Source organism: Panthera pardus, unplaced genomic scaffold, assembly GCF_024362965.1.
Source record: "Panthera pardus isolate Hobbes unplaced genomic scaffold, ASM2436296v1 HiC_scaffold_10, whole genome shotgun sequence".
NCBI classification, from domain to species: Eukaryota; Metazoa; Chordata; class Mammalia; order Carnivora; family Felidae; genus Panthera; species Panthera pardus.
The window spans coordinates 23,319,453-23,335,488 of record NW_026526655.1 but is presented as its reverse complement, the minus strand read 5'-3'; the positions used below and the strand labels follow the sequence as shown (position 1 = coordinate 23,335,488).

At 36.0% G+C, this 16,036-nt stretch overlaps 1 protein-coding gene and 1 pseudogene across 2 annotated transcripts in view; one reads left to right on the top strand and one right to left on the bottom strand.

Moving 5' to 3' along the window:
* SPAG16 (sperm associated antigen 16) overlaps positions 1-16,036 on the top strand; it is a 1,004,062-nt gene that overhangs the window by 269,283 nt on the left and 718,743 nt on the right. The gene's annotated exons all lie outside the window — the stretch shown is intronic.
* The window catches only part of LOC109265114 (dnaJ homolog subfamily A member 1-like), an 88,026-nt pseudogene continuing 76,108 nt past the window's right edge, over positions 4,119-16,036 (bottom strand).

Sequence of the window (16,036 nt, the reverse complement as noted above, 5' to 3'; positions counted from 1 at the left end):
TTATTTCTCATATATTAACCTCTTTCCTTTCTCTTTTTGAACTGTTCATCTCTCACCCTGTAAGGACGGCCTCTTCTTTCTTTGTGTGTCAACTTAAATGTCATATTTTAGAGAGCATTTTCTACCCAATCTATTTAAATTGGCTTTTCCATTCATTCTTCATAAGAGAATTCTGGGGTTTTTTTGTACAGAACTTATATATTTAAATCTTTTTCATTTGGTTAGTATTTATTTCTTTTCCATGTACTCAAGCTTCATGAGGGAGAGATTATATCTATTTTATTTACTACTGCTCTTTGGAGGCCATCATAATTCCTGGTGTTCGTAGGTGTTGAATGAATGAATGATGAAATAATGTGGCCTAATTTCTTTTTTACTTTCATCCAATCAATCACCATATTGCATACATGCACTTCCTTCTTTATTTTCACATCAGTTCATTTTGTTACAAATTTATTTCTACTGCCATATTATAGATCTACATCATTTACTACTTTGTTACTTGTTACATCATTTACTGTTATTTGTTCTCTTGTCATTTTTCTCTCCTAGAATTCTCTACCTACATAATGGCTCTTCTTAAAACTTTAATCATATGACTTTTCTGATTATAGCTCTTCAACTACTCTCCATTGGCTTCAAAAAAAAAAACACCAAATTTATAATATGCACTCAATACTCCTTAAAAATTTTTTTAATGTTTATGTTTGAAAGACAGAGAGAGACAGAGTGTGAGCAGGTGAGGGGCAGAGAGAGAGGGAGACACAGAATCTGAAGCAGGCTCCAGGCTCCAAGCTGTCAGCACAGAGCCTGACACGGGGCTTGAACTCATGAACTGTGAGATCATGACCTGAGCAAAGTCGGACGCTTAACCAACTGAGCCACCCAGGCGCCCCTATAGTCCTTTAATCTTACATTCTCTTCTTGCTACAATATCACTTTCCACTTCTCTGCAAAATTCAACAAATATTTTTCTGTACACACTGTATTCACTCTCTCATCTCCAAATCCATCAATCTATCTAGATTCTATTATGTAGTTGTGATTATACAGTTTCTCATTTATTGGTTGCTGAAATACTTCAAACATAAATGAAAACAGAAAGAATAATATACTGAGCTTCACATAGTCATTAAAAGTTAGTAAAAAATGGCTAATTTTGCTTCAAGTATGCTCACTCAACTACCCCCACACATGAGATAATTTTGAAGCAGATATATGACACATTATTTCATCTATAAATATTTTGCCATATATTTCTAAAATACAAGGTCTCTTAAATTAAGGTATATTTTACATATAGTAAAGTATACATATATCAAGTATGCAGCTTGGTATATACATGCTCACACATGGACACACACACACACACACACACACACTCATATAAACACAACTTTCAACAGGAATATAGAACTTTGATACACTCAGAAGTTTTCTTTATGTACCCTCCAGGAGTAATACTATTCTTATCTCAATGAACATAAATTACTTTTGCCTTTATGAACATTAAATGAAGCAATTGAATAGTGTCTCTGTGGTGCCTGGTCTCTTTCACTTAACATACTATTTCTGAGATTTATCCATATTGTTATATAGGTATTTGGTAGTTAATTTTTTTTTAGTTTGAGTAATAGTATAATAATAATAGTAATAGTAATAATATAATAATAGTCCATTATATAAATATACCACAATTGTGTTGAAAGACATTCATTCATGTTTGTTGTTTTAGGTTTTGGTTATTATGAATAAACTGCTATGAACATTCATGTATGTGTCTTGGTGAAAATATGCTGATTCATAAGGGAGATATATGTTCAAGTTTAGTAGATACTACTAAATTGTTTTCCAATACTCTCACAAGCAAAGTATCAGAGTTCTAGTTTTTAACTGTGCTAAAAATTGATATTGTTAGTCCTCTTCATTATAGCTATTTTACTGATATATGTTGATATCTCATTGTGTTTTGACATTTTTTTTTTCTGATAACAAATGATTTGAGTGCTCTTTCATATGCTTTTTGGGTATTATTTCCAGATTTTTACTAATTACAAGTAATGTGGCCATGAACATTCTTGTAAACATCTCCTTAATTGGCCAATTACTGAATATCCACCTGATCCTGGTTATTAATTTGGGGTTGGACCTTCTATATATCATGATCTCTGGTCTCATTTTCAACCCTGGATTTCATTATCTGCATCTGATCCTAAGCCTTCCTTATTTAGCGTACTGATTTCAGCTGATTTCTCTGTCTCTTAGTCCATGTTTAGCAATGAATGCTTCTCTACAGCTGGAATCATCCATATCCTCAGTGAGAGGCAAAGCTTCATCTGCCTTGTAGCCCTACTGTCTTATGTTCATTGGAACAGAGACAATGGTGAATTAATTAATCCACAGAATATTATGGGAATCATCAGATAAGAATAAAGGTGGGAGAAGCTATTGATAAAGAAGGACAGAATATTCTCCTGGAAGAAAAATGGCAGAAGCATGTAAGAGAGCAGAAATCAGTCAGAGTTTATAGTGCATGTGTCTGCCTCATCTGGAAGAAAGCATATTTTGGCTAGATGAAAGAAGATACAAGCTGGTAAAACACCTTGAAGGGTGGCCAAAGAGTTTTAATCTGGTTTAGTAGAAAATAGGGAGCAACCAACCATAACAGGTCTCAAATTAAAATTTCTTCCATGAGTATATTTTATGTTATAGGGTTTTTTTCTCATATTTTAAAAAAGCATATGTGATTGTTAAAATTTTAGTATAACTGTAAGTACATATACTAGTTAGATATTTGTTTGCTTCTTTTTTTATTACTTCTCTTGTATTCTTTTTTATTCTTTTATTAAAAAAACCAAAACAGGGGAGCTTCGGTGGCTCAGTCGGTTAGGTGTCCAATTTTGGCTCAGGTCATGGATCTTGCAATTCATGAGTTCGAGCCCCAAGCTGGGCTCTGTGCTGACAGCTCAGAGCCCAGAGCCTACTTAGGATTCTGTGTCTCCCTCTCTCTCTGCCCCTCCCCCACTCGTGCTCTGTATCACTTTCTCTCTCTCTCTCTCTCTCAAAAATGAACAGTAAAAAATTAAAAACAAACAAAAAACAACAAAACAACCCTTCAGTCATTTTTTTCTCAGTGCCTAAGTAATGAATTAATTATATGAGTTAACTTTATAGATTAATATTGATGGATTTTCTGTACCTACACCTGTGAAATTTGGAAAGATTAAGTCCATTCAGAATCTGTATTAGAACGTATCAGAATTTTCTCATGCATGGTCTAATTTAATCATCTGCTCTTTTGTAAAAAACAGTGCTAGTAGATAAGATTATTGTCATTTTATACCTGACAAAGAAATTACTCAAATTGACTTAGCTAGTAAGGGCAGAGCTTGAACATACACCTGAGACTACTGATTTGAAGCCCATTCCTTCATCCACTGTGAGTTGTCTGCTCTATTTACTAAGTGATCTACACCTACATGCATTTTAAAATTAATCTAAGATACAGTTGGTGTTCAACCAAGAGTTTTTTGCTTTCTTTTGCCCATGGATTGCAAATAATACTTGTATTTTTCTCTGGAGAAAGTAGTAATTTGTCAGGTGCAAATGCCTCCAATTGTAAGGAAGTCATTTAAGTGATTCCCCTTCCATTAAAGCTAATAGGCAACTTTCATGGTTATTTAATTTTGTTCTTTTTGGACCCCTATCCATTTTTCATATTTTCTAAGCTACTAAATTTAACTATGGCGGGTTATAATTTTTTCAGTGAGCAGTTATCTCTACTAATCCTTAAGACTATAGATTGAAATCTATGCCCATCAACTTTAATTTTGTTTTCTGTGTGTGTGTGTGTGTGTGTGTGTGTGTGTGTGTGTGTGTGTGTGAATGAGTGATATGAGGGGAATAAGGAGGTGAGGTTCACAACTATGGTAGATACTGTGCTTTTATTTTTTTATTTTATTTTTTTCAGAGCTTTTATATTTTTTATTCTTCATTTAACTTTTAAAACACTATATAGTTGAATATTAAAACAAAAATAGTAGCAAGTAGTGAACTATGATTATAGTCCTTCACTCATTCACTACTGCATGTACCAGCAATGTTAGTCACTGGCCCCATTAAGAGGTCTGACCAACCCGAGGGTGATGTTCATCAACCTCATATGCTTCTCCGTTGTAATGGCACAGTCTTTCCTGATTTGGATCAAAGTTCACCAGTTCTACCTGGTCCATTTCATCAGTCTCTTCTACTTCCTTCCTCTCAGGTAGGAGTTTTTCCAGCAAAGAGAGTTTATTAGGAGAGAGAAAGCCATTCTCAGGAAAGTTTACCTTAAATTCTATGACTAGGCAACCCTTTTCATATGGTCTATGATAAATTGGCATGCCTTTATTCAGCACCCACTTGATATCTCCATGCTTGACAATCTGACCTGGATGAGAGGTAATGACAATGGTTCTGTTGTTAAGAGTAGATACTGGCTTTTGAAAGCCACACAGTGCTTCAACCAGCTGTATGTCCATACACATGAAAAGATCCTCTCCTCGCCTGGTAAAAACAACATGGTCCTTCTGATCTAAAACAACGATAATATCTCCTGGTTCCAGTCCAGGTTCTTGGTCTCCTTCACCAAGGAATGTTATCTTCTGGCCATCTTTCATGCCTTTGTCAATATGAACTTCTAGAATCTTCTTTTCTTGAACTATCTTCCTTCCACTGCAGCTTTAACATCTATCTTTAGGATTGATCCGTTCCCCATGGCCATGGCACTCCATGCACACAGATTGAATTTGCTGAACCATTCCAGGTCCTATCTGATGAATTCTTATTTGCATTCCAGTACCTCTGCAATTGGGACAACATTCTACCGCTCCTTTCTTACCACCTCGGCCTTCACATTTGTTGCAAATCACATTCTTTTGCAGAGCTAGTTTTCTTGTTGCACCATTATATAAATCTTCTAAGGTTACAGAGAACTGATGCACAACATTTTTACCTCTCCTTTCTCTCTGCATCCTTCTTCCTCCCCTCAAAAACATATCAAAGATGTCCATGAGGGGAGCCAAAACCACCACCTTCTCCACTTTCTTTAATTGCCTGTTCTCCTCCTTTGTCATACAATTACCTTTTCTTCACATCAGATAGCACTTCAAAAGCTTGAGAAATCTGTTTAAACTTCTCTCCTTCATTTGGATTCTTGTCAGGGTGGTACTTCAAAGCCAATTTCCTGTAAGCCTTTTTCAATTCTTCCTGGGTGGCATTGGGTTTGACCCACAAAACATCACAGTAAGTAGTTTCTTTCACTGTTTTCTACAGCTGGTGAAGGGGCTGAGGCCGGTGTGGGGGAGCAGAAGGAGCGCATTGCTGGGCGCAGCTCCCCCGGCAGCTGCTCCTCCGCTTTTCACCAAGCGTTTTGGAAAGTTCCCGATACTGTGCTTTTAAAGAGAAAATAAAACCTACTATAAATAAAGCAGGCAATTTTTTATTTTCATTTTTTATTTTTTTAGAAAGATTTATTTGTTTTTGAGAGAGAAAGTGGGGAAGGAGCAGAGAGAGAGAGAAAGGAAGAAGAAGAAGAAGAAGAAGAAGAAGAAGAAGAAGAAGAAGAAGAAGAAGAATATCCAAAGTGGGCTCTGTGCTGACAGCAGCAAGCTCCATGTGGGGCTTAAACCTATGAGCCATGATTTCATGACCTGAGTCGAAATCTGATGCTCGCTCACTGAACCGACTGAGCCACCCAAGTGCCCCAAGGCAGGCAGTTTTTTAAAAGAACAGCTCTTTAAAAAACTTATGTATTTTGCCACTTTGCAGAAGTGATAATAAAACTGATTATTCATTGATCCCAGAGGATTGGCTACAGCAAAAATCAAGGAAGAGCATGAACAGTTTCCAGTGAGTTCATACATTCTGAAAATTAAGGCCAGGAAAACCCCAGACCCTTAGAAGCCTCCCAGGAGCCTTTTGCAACTATCAGCTTAATTTTATACATTTGTTATAAATTACTGGAACAATGATTTATATTTACTATTCTAATACTTTCCCTTGCCTTTTAAATTCACTTTCCTTTAGAGACATAGTCATCTCTTTGACTCCACACTTATAAATTGTGCATATGCCAATTCTTCTGTACTGCTGTTGCCATCTTAGTTTTCAAGGCTTTTGTTTTCTTCCCTGGGTATTTTTAGTGCATCCCTCTCTGTTTCCCTATATGTGTGTCCTTTTAAATTTATTGTGAATACTACGTCTTCTAGTTGCTAGTTCAGTTTTCTCACATACTAGAGTGATTAACCAGTCCCTCTCTTAGACTCCTCAGTGGCAATCTCTTGAATCCCAGATCTCACTGAATATCTTTCCAAGTCCTCCAGTCAAATTCAGATTATGTTACCTCTCCTATCATTTAGGGCCCTGTCCTCTCAGGACATTTTTCTGCCCATCCCTACTACAGCAGCCCCCCCCCCATTTCCTTTTCCATCCAAACTGTCACATGGTTCTCATCATTAAAAGTGTAGATTGATTCCTATTTTCTCTCAGACTTTTCAGACTAAAAAACTGAATGTTGCTTTTTAAACCAGCTTTTAATGATAGTAGTGATGGTTGTATTCTGGAGGTATGCGTGCATGTGTATTTTTATTCGTAGCCTTTCAGGTTCCAATTCTCTAAATAAAATGTACTCTGCCTATTCAAAGTCCATTCAGTATAACTACCAAAGTCACAGAAAAGCAGTTCCCAATTAAGATATAGTCACGTCATGTCATGGTTGCCAAGGCTCTTGGCTGGGACTCCCAACTAGCTTCTCTGTCATATCTCAGTGTTGTAATTGTGACCAGTTTTATTTAAATATTCCTGCCACTTTTAATTCAAAGTGTATTGACTGGTTTGTTTTGGCTTCCTTTTTTTTCCTATTTTAATCACAACATGCTTAAATATTTTACTTTCAAGTATATTTTTGGTTGGGATAAAACAGTCAAGGACATTAAGCTGAAAATCAATGAGCATATATTAATAGTATGTCTTTTACTATATGATTTTATATTCAGGAATCTGTTCTAATGCTATACAACTTGAAAAATAAATGTAATGGTTATTACATTGAAGAACAAAAAAAGCTTAAATATCTTGATAAGCTATGTTAGATACAGTGTAAAGGATTTCAATCCATTTTTATGGCTTTGTTTGGCTTAAATGGAGTGTTTAGTTAATAATACTATGAATTATGTCTTCTATTTTATTTACTTCACAGATAGCTACATCATTAACCACCCTATTTTTTAGAAAATTTGCTATGTAATCTACTAATAGAATTCCCACAAGAAATAGACTTTTCTACCGTGAAACACATTTTCGTAATTCACATATATCCTATTATTACATTAGGTAATGATATGTGGTAACCTATGCAAGTATATAAATGACTACAAATGTAGAGATCTTTTGTTTCATATTCTTAACATTTTACCATTTTGCAGTGGAAACCAGGGATATCTTTTTCTTTTCTTTTTTTTTTCTTTCTGTATTTAAAAGCAAGCTTCCCTTCTTTGGTTCACAGAAAGCTAGCCATTTTTAATACAGCTTTTTAGGATATTCTCCACAATCAATATTTTGTATAGGTGGACACTGAAAGCAATGAAGCAATAGCTTGATGATATAATCATGACAGTAGTAATAAAAGTTGCATTACTTTATATATATGTACAATGGCATTTGTTTATTGATCTCAAAATTGTGTCTGTGCTTATAGATTATACATTCATATGTGTTAAATACCTACAGTAACATTAGAGTGAGGGTTTAAAGCAATTGGTGAGTTTTTTCATCTGAACTGTTATGCGTCCCGTCTTTAGTTTAAATGTGCCAATCATCTTTATTTTTTAATTAACAAACATGTATTAATTAACTAGCAGTTGTTTCAATAATGTTCAGAGAGGAAACCTCAAGATTAATACATTTTTCACATAAGATATAAACATCTAAAATTTTAAGTGCCTGATTGGAATTTTTCTTTCCTCCCCCTCTTAGAATTATATCCACTCTTAACTTCTTGATTTTCTGATGTTTATCTTCAGCCAGGATACCTCCTCTGAACTTCAACTTCTTACTTTACATCTTTAAAAGACATTTCAAACTTGCTATGGCAGATATAAGCCCCTGACCTACTTCTTTCCTATTTCATTTAGTTTCCTAACTCCTTTTGCCCAGGTATTTTATTCAAAAATCTCAGAAATCTTGAGTCCTCTCGTTCTTCCATGATGAATATTTTATTAGGGAAACCTATTGGTCTTCCTTCAGACTATATGCAGTATCTGACCACTCCTCTCCATCTCCACTTATACTTCAAGCCAACACTGCATATCACTGATTAAAATAGCCTCCTAACTAGTCTCTCTGTTTATGCCTTTGTTCCCCTTCAAACTCAGCCAAGTCTATCCTCAAAAGAGTAGCCAAAGCAATCCCATTAAAATATAGTCAGATCTTACCTTTATGCTCACAAAACCCATTGGCTCTTTATTTAACTTAAAACAAAGGTTATTAAAGTCCTTAATAACCAACAAACTCTTACGTGATTAAGAGCCCTGTTAACTCTCTAACTTCATCTCATGATACTCTACTCCTTGTTCACTCTACCCCAGGAATAACTGGTCTTCTTAGAATAGACCAGATAATTTCTTCATCAGGGCCTTTGCAATTGCCAATCTGCTGCCTAGAATAATATTCTCTCAAAAGTCTATATTGTTTTTTCCTTTGCCTACTTTAAAAAAAAATTTTAATGTTTATTTATTTTTGAGACAGAGAGAGACAGAGCATGAATGGGGGAGGGGCAGAGAGAAAGGGAGACACAGAATCGGAAGCAGGCTCCAGGCTCTGAGCCATCAGCCCAGAGCCTGACACGGGGCTCGAACTCATGAACCGTGAGATCGTGACCTGAGCTGAAGTCGGACGTTCAACCGACTGAGCCACCCAGGCGCCCCTCCTTTGCCTACTTTAGATCTTATCCATATGATAGCTTCTTAATGAGAAGCTTTCTTGTCAAAAAGAAAAGAAAGAAGAAAGAAGAAAGAAGCCTTTCTTGTCAAAATATTATAAACGTTCTCTGGTACCTCTTATCTACTTTCTCTGGTTTTGTCTTCTCCTTCACACTATTTCTCTTGAAGTTTTTATTCTCTGCCTCTCTTCTAGAATACATTTTTTAATGGAGGCCAGGATATTTTTCCTTTTTATTTCCCCTGCTATTCCATAGTATTTGATACATAATAGATGCTCAATAATATCTGGTTGATGCATGAATAACTTTTCCTATTCTTCCCCCTATAGGGAAGAAAATTGGAATAGAGTGTGAGAGAGGATTGCTTAGTATAAGCTAAGAATGTAAGCATTCATCTCAAGATTCTAAACAGATGCTCTGAGTTATGGTGATTCCTACCATTCAATCTCTTTTTGACACAGTGTGGTCAAGAAACAAGAGATCCTCTAGCTTTGAAAACAGAATAACAACCCACTTTAAGTCCCATTCTTGTGTTTTGTTGGAAGAATATTCTGAATGCCAGGTATGGTAAATAGTGTCCTCCAAAACAACTTACTCATTGAAATCTTTTTGGGTAGAGGTGAGGGGAATAGGGATTAGATCTGTTTGCTAGCATAAAATTATCAGTATTCTTAGTATTCACTAGAATTTTAAATGCCCTGCAGTGGTTGATTACATTCTCATACTACCTGGACTTGTATAACAAATTACAGTGTGAGGGATGCAAAGATCATAATGAGATACATGAAATATCTTTTCCTTTTCCCATCTTATCCTGAACCAGAAGACAATCAATGATGGGAATCAATAGGCTTCAGTCAATCTGAAGAAAAAGAGGAGGAGCAATTGACTTAAAATTCTTCTCAGTTAAACCTTTCATGCCTAGCCTATTGCAGATATCTGGCCCTTTCTGTCTTCAGTCCTCTGGAGGCATCAGAGAATGAATACCCATCACAACAGCCCTGTCACTTTCTTTGAAAACAGAATGCCTGAATCTTGAACTCACAGTATGCACTCTGTTCATCTGCTTGATCACGAAGGTTGGGAACAATCCCATGTATGTCATTACATAAATTTGACATTTATATTTGAAAAGGTTTACTCTTCTATTAATTCATCTATAAAACTCCCTATTATGATTTCATAAGACATTATGGGGCATTAGGGTATAAAGATTGGTTAATATTGCACAGTCAGTGCATACTTTATGCTTATAGCAAAGAGAATTTATGATTGAAATTATGTTAGAAAACACCAAGTTTTGCAGTTAGTTTCATAACATTTTACCCAATTATGGAGTAGAGGGTGGGGCAGAAAAATCAATGTTTTCTTTGAACTTCTCAGTTGTTGATGACTATGCTAAGTTGCTTTTTACATTTGCATTTATTTTATTTTATTTTATGTTATGTTATTTTATTTTATTATTTTATTTTAATTTACATACAAATTAGTTAGCATATAGTGCAACAATGATTTCAGGAGTAAATTCCTTAGTGCCCCTTACCCATTTAGCCCATCCCCCCTCACACACCCTCTCCGGTAACCCTCTATTTGTCCTCCATATTTGTGAGTCTCTTATGTTTTTTCCGCCTCCCTGTTTTTATATTATTTTTGTTCCCTACCCTTATGTTCATCTGTTTTGTCTCTTAAAGTCCTCATATGAGTGAAGTCATATGATTTTTGTCTTTCTCTAATTTTGCTTAGCATAATACCCTCTAGTTACATTGTGTGTGTGTGTGCATATATATATATATATATATATATATATATATATATATACATATATATACACACACATATATATATACATATACATATATATACATATATATATATCACATTTTCTTTATACATTCATCCATCTCTATGGACATTTGGGCTCTTTCCATACTTTGGCTATTGTTGATAGTGCTGCTATAAACATGGGGGTACATGTGACCCTTTGAAACAGCACACTTGTATCCCTTGGATAAATCCCTAGTAGTGCAATTGCTGGGTTGTAGGGTAGTTCTATTTTTAGTTTTTTGAAGAACCTCGATACTGTTTTCCAGAGTGGCTGCACCAGCTTGCATTGCCACCAACAATACTAAAGAGATCCTCTTTCTCCTAATCCTCGCCAACATCTGTTGTTGCCTGAGTTGTTAATTTAAGCCATTCTGACTGGTGTGAGGTGGTATCTCCTTGTGGTTTTGATTTGTATTTCCCTGATGATGAGTGATGTTGGGCATTTTTTCATGTGTCGGTTGGCCATCTGAATGTCTTCTTTGGAGAAGTGTCTATTCATGTCTTTTGCCCATTTCTTCACTGGATTATTTTTTTTGGGGGGGGGTGTTGAATTTGATAAGTTCTTTATAGATTTTGGATACGAACCCTTTATCTGATAAGTCATTTGCAAATATCTTCTCCCATTCTGTTGGTTGCCTTTTAGTTTTGCTGATTGTTTCCTTTGCTGTGCAGAAGCTTTTTATTTTGATGAGATCCCAGTAGTTCATTTTTGCTTTTGTTTCCCTTGCCTCAGGAGAAGTGTTGAGTAAGAAGTTGCTGTGGCCAAGATCAAAGAGGTTTTTGCCTGCTTTCTCCTCAAGCATTTTGATGGCTTCCTGTCTTACATTGAGGTCTTTCATCCATTTTGAGTTTATTTTTGTGTATGGTGTAAGAAAGTGGTCCAGGTTCATTTTTCTGCATGTTGCTGTCCAGTTTTCCCAGCACCACTTGCTGAAGAGACTGTCTTTATTCCATTGGTTATTATTTCATGCTTTGTCAAAGATTAGTTGGCCATACATTTGTGGGTCCATTTCTGCGTTCTCTATTCTGTTCCGTTGATCTGAGTGTCTGTTCTTGTGCCAGTAACATACTGTCTTGATGATTACAGCTTTGAGGTATAGCTTGAAGTCTGGGATTGTGATGCCTCCTGCTTTGGTTTTCTTTTTCAAGATTGCTTTGGCTATTTGGGGTCTTTTCTGGTTCCATACAAATTTTAGGAATATTTGTTCTAGCTCTGTGAAGAATGCTGGTGTTATTTTGATAGGGATTGCATTGAATATGTAGATTGCTTTGAGTAGTGTCAACATTTTAACAGTATTTGTTCTTCCTATCCAGGAGTATGGAATCTTTTTTCAATTTTGTGTCTTCTTCAATTTCTTTAATAAGCTTTCTACAGTTTTCAGTGTCCAGATTTTTCACTTCTTTAGTTAGATTTATTCCTAGGTATTTTATGGTTTTTGGTGCAACTATAAATGGGATTGATTCCTTGATTTCTCTTTATGTTGCTTCATTGCTGGTGTATAGGAATGCAACCTATTTCTGTGCGTTGATTTTATATCCTGCAACTTTGCTGAATTCGTGAATCAGTTCTAGCAGTTTTTTGGTGGAATATTTAGGGTTTTCCAAATAGAGCATCATGTCATTTGCGAAGAGTGAAAGTTTTACCTCTTCCTGGCCGATTTGATGCCTTTTATTTCTTTGTGTTGTCTGATTGCTGAGGCTAAGACTTCCAATACTATGTTAAATAACAGTGGCAAGAGTGGACATCCCTGTCTTGTTCCTGACCTTAGGGGGAAAGCTTTCAGTTTTTCCCCATTGAGGATGATATTAGCATTGGGTCATTCATATATGGCTTTTATGATCTCAAGGTATACTGCTTCTATCCCTACTTTCTTGATGGTTTTTATCAAGAAAGGATGCTGTATTTTGTTGAATGCTTTCTCTGCATCTAATGAGAGGATCATATGGTTCTTGCCCTTTCTTTTATTGATGTGATGAATCACGTTAATTGTTCTGCGGCTATTGAACCAGCCCTGCATCTCAGGTATAAATCCCACTTGGTTATGGTGAATAATTTTTTTAATGTATTGTAGGATCCAGTTGGCTAATATCTTCTTGAGAATTTTTGCATCCATGTTCATCAGGAAAATTGGTCTATAGTTTTCCTTTTTAGTGGGGTCTCTGGTTTTGGAATCAAGGTCATGCTGGCTTCATAGAAAGAGTTTAGAAGTTTTCCTTCCATTTCTATTTTTTGGAACAGCTTTAAGAGAATAGGTGTTAACTCTTCCTTAAATTTTTGGTAGAATTCCCCTGGAAATCCATCTGGCCCTGGACTCTTGTTTTTTGGCAGATTTTTGATAACTAATTTGATATCCTTACAGGTTATGGGTCTGTTCAAATTTTCTATTTCTTCTTGTTTAAGTTTTGGTAGTGTAAATGTTTCTAGGAATTTGCCCATTTATTCCAGATTGCTCATTTTATTGGCATATAATTGCTCGTAATAGTCTCTTATTATTGTTTTTATTTCTGCTGTGTTGGTTGGTTGTGATCATTCTTCTTTCATTCTTGATTTTACTAATTTGGGTCCTTTCCTTTTTGTTTTTGATCAAACTGTCACTGGCTAGTGGTTTATCAGTTTTGTTTATTCTTTCAAAGAACCAGCTTCTGGTTTCACTGATCTGTTCTACTATTTTTTTTTTTGTTTCGATAGCATTAATTTCTGCTACAATCTTTATTATTTCCTGTCTATTGCTGGTTTGGGGTTTTATTTGCTGTTCCTTTTCCAGCTCTTTAAGGCATAAGGTTAGGTTGTGTATCTGAGATCTTTCTTCCTTCTTTAGGAAGGCCTGGATTGCTATATACTTCCTCTTATGACCACCTTTGCTGCATCCCAGAGGTTTTGGGTTGTGGTGTTACCATTTTCATGGGCTTCCATATACTTTTTAATTTCCTCTTTAACTTCTTGGTTAGTCCACTCATTCTTTAGGAGGATGTTCTTCAGTCTCCAAATATTTGTTACCTTTCCAAATTTTTTCTTGTGGTTGATTTTGAGTTTCATAGCATTGTGGTCTGAAAATATGCACAGTATGATCTCGGTCTTTTTGTACTTGTTGAAGGTTTATTTCTGTTGCAGTATGTGATCTATTCTGGAGAGCATTTCATGTGCACTGGAGAAGAATGTGTATTCTTCTGCTTTAGGATGAAATGTTCTGAATATATCTGTTAAGTCCATCTAGTCCAGTGTGTCATTCAAAGTCATTGTTTCCTTGTTGATTTTTTGATTAGATGATCTGTCCATTGCTATGAGTGGGGTGCTGAAGTCTTCTACCATTATGGTATTACTATCAATGAGTTCCTTTATGTTTGTGATTAATTGATTTATATATTTGTGTGCTTTCACATTTGGTGCAATAAATGTTTACGATTATTAGGTCTTCTTGGTGGATAGACCCCTTAATTATGATTTAATGCCCTTCTTCATCTCCTGATACAGTCTTTATTTTACTTTATTTTATTTTATTTTATTATTTTTTTAAAGTTTACTTTATTTTATTTTATTTTTTTCAATATATGAAATTTATTGTCAAATTGATTTCCAAACAACACCCAGTGCTCATCCAAAAAGATGCCCTCCTCAATACCCATCACCCACCCTCCCCACCCTCCCATCCCCCATCAACCCTCAGTTTGTTCTCAGTTTTTAAGAGTCTCTTATGCTTTGGCTCTCTCCCTCTCTAACCTCTTTTTTTTTCCTTCCCCACCCCCATGAATTTCTGTTAGTTTCTCAGGATCCACATAAGAGTGAAAACATATGGTATCTGTCTGTCTGTATGGCTTATTTCACTTAGCATAACACTCTCCAGTTCCATCCATGTTGCTACAAAGGGCCATATTTCATTCTTTCTCATTGCCACGTAGTACTCCGTTGTGTATATACACCACAATTTCTTTATCCATTCATCACTGGATGGACATTTAGGCTCTTTCCACAATTTAGCTATTGTTGAGAGTGCTGCTATGAACATTGGGGTACAAGTGCCCCTATGCATCAGTACTCGTGTATCCCTTGGGTAAATTCCTAGCAGTGCTATTGCTGGGTCATAGGGTAGGTCTATTTTTAATTTTCTGAGGAACCTCCACACTGCTTTCCAGAGTGGCTGCACCAATTTGCATTCCCACCAACAGTGCAAGAGGGTTCCCGTTTCTCCACATCGTCTCCAGCATCTAGAGTCTCCTGATTTGTTCATTTTGGCTACTCTGACTGGCGTGAGGTGATATCTGAGTGTGGTTTTGATTTGTATTTTCCTGATAAGGAGCGACGTTGAACATCTTTTCATGTGCCTGTTGGCCATCCGGATGTCTTCTTTAGAGAAGTGTCTATTCATGTTTTCTGCCCATTTCTTCACTGGATTATTTGTTTTTCAGGTGTGGAGTTTGTTTATAGATTTTGGATACTAGCCCTTTGTCCGATATGTCATTTGCAAATATCTTTTCCCATTCTGTTTGTTGCCCTTTAGTTTTGTTGGTTGTTTCCTTTGCTGTGCAGAAGCTTTTTATCTTCATAAGGTCCCAGTAGTTCATTTTTGCTTTTAATTCCCTTGCCTTTGGGGATGTGTCGAGTAAGAGATTGCTATGGCTGAGGTCAGAGAGGTCTTTTCCTGCATTCTCCTCTAGGATTTTGATGGTTTCCTGTCTCACATTCAGGTCCTTTATCCATTTTGAGTTTACTTTTGTGAATGGTGTGAGAAAGTGGTCTAGTTTCAACCTTCTGCATGTTGCTGTCCAGTTCTCCCAGCACCATTTGTTAAAGAGACTGTCTTTTTTCCATTGGATATTCTTTCCTGCTTTGTCAAAGATGAGGTGGCCATACATTTGTGGGTCTAGTTCTGGGGTTTCTACTCTATTCCATTGGTCTATGTGTCTGTTTTTGTACCAATACATGCTGTCTTGATGATTACAGCTTTGTAGTAGAGGCTAAAGTCTGGGATTGTGATGCCTCCTGCTTTGGTCTTCTTCAAAATTACTTTGGCTATTTGGGGCCTTTTGTGGTTCCATGTGAATTTTAGGATTGCTTGTTCTAGCTTCGAGAAGAATGCTGGTGCAATTTTGATTGGGATTGCATTGAATGTGTAGATAGCTTTGGTACTATTGACATTTGACAATATTTATTCTTCTGATCCATGAGCATGGAATGTTTTTCCATTTCTTTATATCTTCTTCAATTTCCTTCGTAAGCTTTCTATAGTTTTCAGCATA